The 7500-nt window shown below is 38.6% G+C and overlaps 1 protein-coding gene across 1 annotated transcript in view; it reads left to right on the top strand.

The window, feature by feature from the left end:
* The window catches only part of LOC144977543 (uncharacterized), a 35518-nt gene that overhangs the window by 1326 nt on the left and 26692 nt on the right, over window positions 1-7500 (top strand). The window lies entirely within an intron of this gene.

Here is a 7500-nt window from a genome sequence, read left to right as displayed (position 1 = left end):
CCACCACCTCATCTTCATCTCTACCACCACCACCACATCATCATCACTACCACTGCTACTACAACCACCACCACCACCACATCCTCATTACTACCACTACTACTACAACAACAACCACTATCACATCTTCATCATCACTACCACTATTTCTACAACCACCAACACCACATCATCCTCACTACCACCAGTACTACAATCTCTACCATTTGATTTTGGTGCTTTACTTCATTTGAAATAAGGAAACTTTGGGATTGTATTTGGCAATGTGTTTATGTATCATAGTATAATTCTAATCAGTTATCTATTTAGAACTATACAAAACGTAAACACAATGCCAAATACCATTCCAATTCCTTTTTCTTGTGTGCGGAAATTCCTCTTTCGGCATTGAAATTCCTACGAGTGGTGTCTGAAACTCCTGTGAGCCAAATTTAAAATTGGCGTCTCTGTCTATTTATCTTAATTCTTAAAAAAAAGCTCACCTCTCAATCAACATCAACATCATCTTGCTAGAAATTGTAAGTTACCATATTTAACACCATCAATACAATTCTCCTTCTCATCTCCTCCTTTTCATCAACCTCCATCCCCTTCACCTCATCACCATCATCATCATCATCATCATCATCATCATCATCATCATCATCAGATACCCCCCTCCAAAATTCTAACCATTCATTTAATCACGGTATTAATCAAAGTTGCATCATTCATTTTTTTCATCATCAAATTAATCGGCAATGACTGTATTTCCGTTATGAAGTGAAAATATTGATATACCACTTGCCTCCTTACTTTCTCCGCCTCCTCCTCCTCCTCCCCCCCCCCCCCCCCCCTCACCCCCTCTTCTTCTTTCCATTTGATTTCTTTTTTGGTCCGGCATAACTAAATGAAAGATAGAGGGGGAGATGAACTATAAAAGACTGCGAAGAGAGAGAGAGAGAGATAGATAGATAGATAGAGAGAGAGAGAGAGAGAGAGAGAGAGAGAGAGAGAGAGAGAGAGAGAGAGAGAGAGAGAGAGAGAGAGAGATGGGCGAACAAATAATAGACACGAGAGAGAGAGAGTTGGTTCGAGCGGTAGTCTGTGCGCAGAACTAAGCCCAGCAGAGAAAGTGGGTCATGCGCGATGGCTCTGCCTATCTCTTTTGGTCGCCTCGCATCACAACAACTAGAAAGATGAGAATGACATATTGATAGTTCGAAGATGACGTCACTCAAGTCTTTGTTATTGTTTTTTGCCATCCGCGTTTATGATTAATGCTCACTGAACTGTATTAACTCGACTATAAACATTCATGGATGCATACAGTTTTGTGTGTTGGTCCGTTATACTTCCGGATCAACACACAAAACTATGTGTAACCTTAAACGATAATAGTCTGGTTTATACAGTTTAGTGAGAATTACTCAAAAACGCGGATGGCAAAAAAAAAAAAAAAACAATAACAAAGACATGTGTGTTGTCAACTTCGATCTATCTAGAGTCTATTTGACACATATCTTTAATTTGGTACGACGATGTGGTCTGAGGGTATGACATTCACCATCGGATTGGAAGGTCCTGTGTTCGAGTCCCGCATAATAGAGTCCTTGGAAAAACAAAAGGTTGTTTACTCACATTCTCTCACCTTACTCGTGTGTAAAATGAGTACCTGGTTGTCAACAGTGTTGTGACTGACCGACAAACAAACAAACGAAATATCGCCTGACAGGCGTCACATCTTGCCCTCCATGTTAAGTGTTGCAGTTAGCTCCGGGAACCCATGTAAAGCGCTTTGAGCACGTTTAGTGGATATTGCGCTATAGAAATGCTCATACTCACAAGGATCAGTATACTGAAAAAGTCATATTTTCGAAAGTAAATTCAACAAGGAAAACGTTGCTTTCGGGGGTAACTTTGCTTCTTTATGGGGGGGGGGGGGGGAAGGGGGGGGGGGGGGGGGGGGGGGGAGTGTGTCTCACCGTAGCCATCGTAAAGTTATGGCCTGATACTGACCAAAAAATGACGTCAAAATGCCAGTCTTTTGCCACAAAAGAAAACAAATCGTGAGTTGTATTCAATAGTTCAACCAATGAAATAACTTGTTTCCATGAGGTCTACTAACGACAACTCTCTAGGCGGTGCAAAAACCAAATACTGACGTCAAACTGCCAGTCCTTTTGGATTTCAGTATCAGGCTATAACATAACGATGGCTAAGGTCTCCGCGATACGATCTTTGCTTCGTATCTGAAAGCTAGCGAGGTTCGATCGCCCCGCCGCTGTGCTAAGTACCTTGAGCAAGTCTCCTCGCCCTAGCTCAATTGGTGGCAATGCACTGCGGCTGACGCCTGGGTTATTCCAATCTTCCTTTGTTTAGAACCAAGATGGCCCTATGGGATGAATACGGGGATTTTTTTTTCATTTTTTATTTTTGGACCGATTTGAGAATGTATATCTAATTTGTGACAATTATTTCCTTTGATAAAAGTCGAGTCTTTAGACCAATAAAACAATGCTGAGATTAATAAAAGTGCTCCACAGAGGCAATGTTACCGCTTAACTTGAAACTTGAGCTTTTGTGTATAGCGCAATAATAATAATAACAATAATAATAATAATAATAATAATAATAATAATAATAATAATAATAATAATAATAATATATAATAATAATAATGAATAATAATATAATAATGATAATAATAATAATAATTATAATAATAATAATAATAATAATAATAATAATAATAATAATAATAATAATAATAATAATAATAATAATAATAATAATAATAATAATAATATGATTATAATACTAATAATAATGATGATAGTTATATTATTATTATTATTATTATTATTATTATTATTATTATTATTATTATTATTATTATTATTATTATTATTATTATTATTATTATTATTATTTTATTATTATTATTATTATTATTATTATTATTATTATTATTATTATTATTATTATTATTATTATTATTATTATTAAAATTACACTCGAGCACGGAAATCTCGAACACGCAAATCTCGAAATCACGGAAATCTCAAACTAGGTATAATTCCCCGTTTTGTTCCCTCTATTTTGTTAGTATTGGCAACACGAAAATCTCGAACACCTTCTGGGGCCTACACGGAAACCTCGAACAAACTGGACATTCCCTTGGGGTCCCTTGAAATTATATTTCGCAAATACTCTTCAACAGTCGTAACGTCACTTCCTTCCTTATGACGCATGGTAACTTCGCTCTAAACTATCGGAACAATGGCGGACGCCCTTATGAAATATTCTCCCGGCGAGCATAAAAGCGTATCCAGAGGAAAAAAAAAACAACGTAAATTTGATCATGTTTTGACTTTTACACATTCTGATCACAAGACATATGAAAAGTTCTAGCCAGCATGAAGAATAAAAGTAATGATTTTCTTTGTTTACAACCAAGATGGCCGCCGTTGCCGGGCGGCGTGACATCAAACTACTGAATCCAATTGTTCGTGTTTTGACTTGAAAGTAAACGAAATATGCCACCGCTCTTAGTTAGTGTGTGTGTGTGTGTGTGTGTGTGTGGTACATATATATATATATATATATATATATATATATATATATATATTTGTATGTGTGTATGTGTGTGTGTGTATGTGAGTGTGCATGCTGAAGAACTAAGGGGGGATCGCAAAGCATGTTTGACCAGCGTCTTACGTACACCACCAATCACTCGATCGGGGAGACTAGCAAGGCAATGATTGCCTTAGGCAGGTAACTGTGACGTATTAAAAGTATACAAACAATTGGATTCATTAGTCTGATGTCACGCCGCCCGGCAACGGCGGCCATCTTGGTTCTAAACAAAGAAAATGATTACTTATTATTCTTCATGCTGGCTAGAACTTTTCATATGCCTTGTGATCAGAATGTGTAAAAGTCAAAACATGATAACATTTATGGGGCTTTTTTTCCCCCTCTGGATACGCTTTTATGCTCGCCGGAGAAATATTTCATACGGCGTCCGCCATTGTTCCGATAGTTTAGAGCAATGTTACTAAGTTACCATGCGTCATTAGGAAGCAAGTGACGTTACGACTGTTGAAGAGTATTAGGGATGGGGAAGGTGGGGCGAGAGCATTTATTTCATGGATGATACTGTGTGATATCCTCTATCTCTCTTTAGCCTGTTATGGGTTCGAGTGTGAGGGTGTTAAGCAGGCGTGCCAACTCTCAGTTTCAAATTTCAGGGACATTTTACGACTAAAACCTCAGATGATGAGGATTATGATTATGACGATGACGATGATTATGATTATGAGGATGACAACGATGATGATGATGATGATGATGATGATGATGATGATGATGATGATTATGACGATGACAATGATGATGATTATGACGATGACGTCGAAGTTGGTGATGATGATGATGATGATGATGATGATGATGATGATGATGACGATTGTGGTGTTGTTGGTGGTGGTAATGGAGCTGATGTTAAATGTGATAACGGTGGTGGTGATGGTGATATCCGTTGATTGGTGGAGTGAGTATTTTTTTTCTGATTAGATTACGTGTGCTACAGACCAGTGATCTACCAGGTGTGTACAGTTGTAAAAATTCAGTGACACACCAAATAGTCTACATTATGTCATATGGCAGACTTACAATTTTTAACCGATGAATAAATTAAGATTTATTATTTAATGGTGGGCTGGATCAATAAAGTTGGTTACATGGTATTGTGACATTTGGATGTATTGCCGCTGGGCAGACAAAACTGTTTACATAATAATGTGAAACTTGGATGTGCCTGGCGTAGACTTTTTAATTTTTTTTTCATTTATTATTATCATCATCATCATCATCATCATCATCATCATCATCATCATCATCATCATCATCATCATCATCATCATCGTCGTCGTCGTCGTCATCATCAATATCATTATTATTATTATTATTATTATTATTATTATTATTATTATTATTATTATTATTATTATTAATGTTATCATTATTATTAGTATCATTATTATTATAATTATCATTATTTGATGGACGACTTTTTGACCAAATTTTTTGAATACGCGTTTTTCCAGAGTGCGGGAATGAACTGGTTAATAACATAATGAAATGCAGTAAAATACAATTTGTAATAGCAATTTCCTTCTTTCTTGTTTGTCTAACTTATATTCTTTTAAAATCGAAAACCTCCGGCTCCATCGTCATTTGGAACTCTAACGGAACATCACGAATTGGACTATGGTTCAGATTTTATCTGCTGTTCATTGGATGAGCTTTGTAGATTTAATTTCGATGTCAGCTCTTTATGATTTTTGTGTGTGTGTGGGGGGGGGGGGGGGGGGGGGGAGTTTTTATATATATAAAATTTAAGTATCGAGCTTTCGAACTGCCTAACAAATTCTCAAAAATATAATTGTCAAACCGGATACTTCAATGAAGTTTATTTGTGCGGCTATGTGGTGTAGTGGTATGACACTCGCTTTCGGATCGGAAGGTCGTGGGTTCGAGCCTCGCGTTCGGCGCATAGTTGAGTCCTTGGAGAAGGCTCTTTACTCACGTTCTCTCACCGTACCCAGGTGTAAAACGAGTACCTGGCCGTTAACAGCGTTGTCTTTGTCCAAACAAAAATTTGTAATATCGCCTAACAGGCGTCATGTCCCGTTCTAAATGTTACGTGTTGCTGTTGGCTAGGGACCCCTTGTAAAGCGCTTTGAGCACGTTTAGTGGATATTGCACTATACAAAAGCTCAAGTTTTTTTTGTTTTTTTTTTTTAATTCGAGGCCGGAGAGAGTTGTTGGATGTGGCAGATTAAAAAACACAACAACCCTGAGCATTTATATAGCGCAATATCCACTAAACGTCCTCAAAGCGCTTAATAGCAATTTACGATTTGCTTTCTTCACTGGTCATCATCGCCTTGTATTTTGACGTAATTTGTAGATGAGTGCCAGGCTATTCATGGTACGCCCGTTAGTAAGCATTAACCAATCAGAAATCTTCCAATACTGCCGAAATAAGTCCCGGCAACCCTTGTACGCAGAATCCCTGACTACGGACAGAGCTGCACATACGAGATGGAAGTCGGTTTGGACGAATTCAATCCCTCGTGGGGGCGGGGACGTACACTCCTCTAAGCTTGGTGAGAAGTTGCCAGGCTTTGATACCAGTAAGAGGAGACACTGGGTAGCTGCGAATCGGCTTCGGTCGAGGAGCTGCCTAACGGCAAGTGCGTTCCATCGGTGGGGTCTAACTTCCTGTCCAATATGTCCACGCTGTGGGCAAGAACCCGAGACGGCAGAGCATCTAGTCGAAAGGTGTGTTGTGACGATGCTACCAGGCGGGTTTGCGACGGTGCACGAATGCGGACTGGACTTTGCTGATTGGGTCGATCGTCATAACATAATAGTGTGAACCATAAGAGGCTGCTGCCAATACTACAAAGGGGCACGTCAAACCATCGATCATCTGGTCCTGCAATGCCCAGTAACAAAATTAGAAGGGGGGTATGAAACAATCTTTGAAGCCGGAGATGACCTGACATCATGGATCGACAAACATAATATGGAAGTGTAGCCATACGCTACTACTACTACTAACAAATCAGAATATTTCCTGCTGTTTACCCCGTTTTGCTCCCTTGACTATTCATTTTTGATTGAGCTTTTATATAGCGCAATATCCACTAAACGTGCTCAAAGCGCTTTACAACTGGTCCCTGGCCAACAGCAACATTTAACATGTAGGACGGGACATGACGCCTGTTAGGCGATATTACATTATTTTCGGACAAAGACAACGCTGTTAACGGCCAGGTACACGTTTTACACCTGAGTACAGTGAGAGAATGTGAGTAAAGAGCCTTTTTCAAGGACTCAACTATGCGCCGAGCGCGAGGCTCGAACCCATGACCTTCCGATCCGAAAGCGAGTGTCATACCACTAGACCACATAGCCGCACATTTCCTGTATGAAAAGACCTGAGATACCCTTAGTACAAGTCAAACAGATAAGTAGGTCCCTAATACTTTTAAACATGTAACAATGATAATTATCTTCTATTTTTGTTGAGCGAGGAAATGCTCAGAGCGCTTTGCAGGGGCATCAGCAATTCAGTTTGAGCTTTTCTTTTTTGTTTCTTGAGTTCTTGTATAGCGCAATCCGCGCTAAACGTGCTCAAAGCGCTTTTCAAGGGATCCCTGGCCAACAGCAACATTTAACATGTAGGACGGGACATGACGCCTGTTAGGCGATATTACATTTTTTTCGGACAAAGACAACGCGGTTATCTGCCACGTACTCATTTTACACCTGGGTGCCATGCGAGAATGTGAGTAAAGAGTTTTTTCCAGAAGCTAAACTTTGCAATTCATAGAAGGGGACTCGAAATATATATATATATATATATATATATATATAATATATATATATATATATATATATATATATATATATACATTTCGAGTCCTGCTTTAAGAGTTGCAAAGT

The sequence above is a fragment of the Berghia stephanieae genome, chromosome 7, assembly GCF_034508935.2.
Source record: "Berghia stephanieae isolate SIO BIC M18660-M18661 chromosome 7, UCSD_Bste_1.3, whole genome shotgun sequence".
Taxonomy (NCBI): Eukaryota; Metazoa; Mollusca; class Gastropoda; order Nudibranchia; family Aeolidiidae; genus Berghia; species Berghia stephanieae.
Note: the sequence above shows the minus strand (reverse complement) of the source record. Positions and strands in the feature narration are given on the sequence as shown.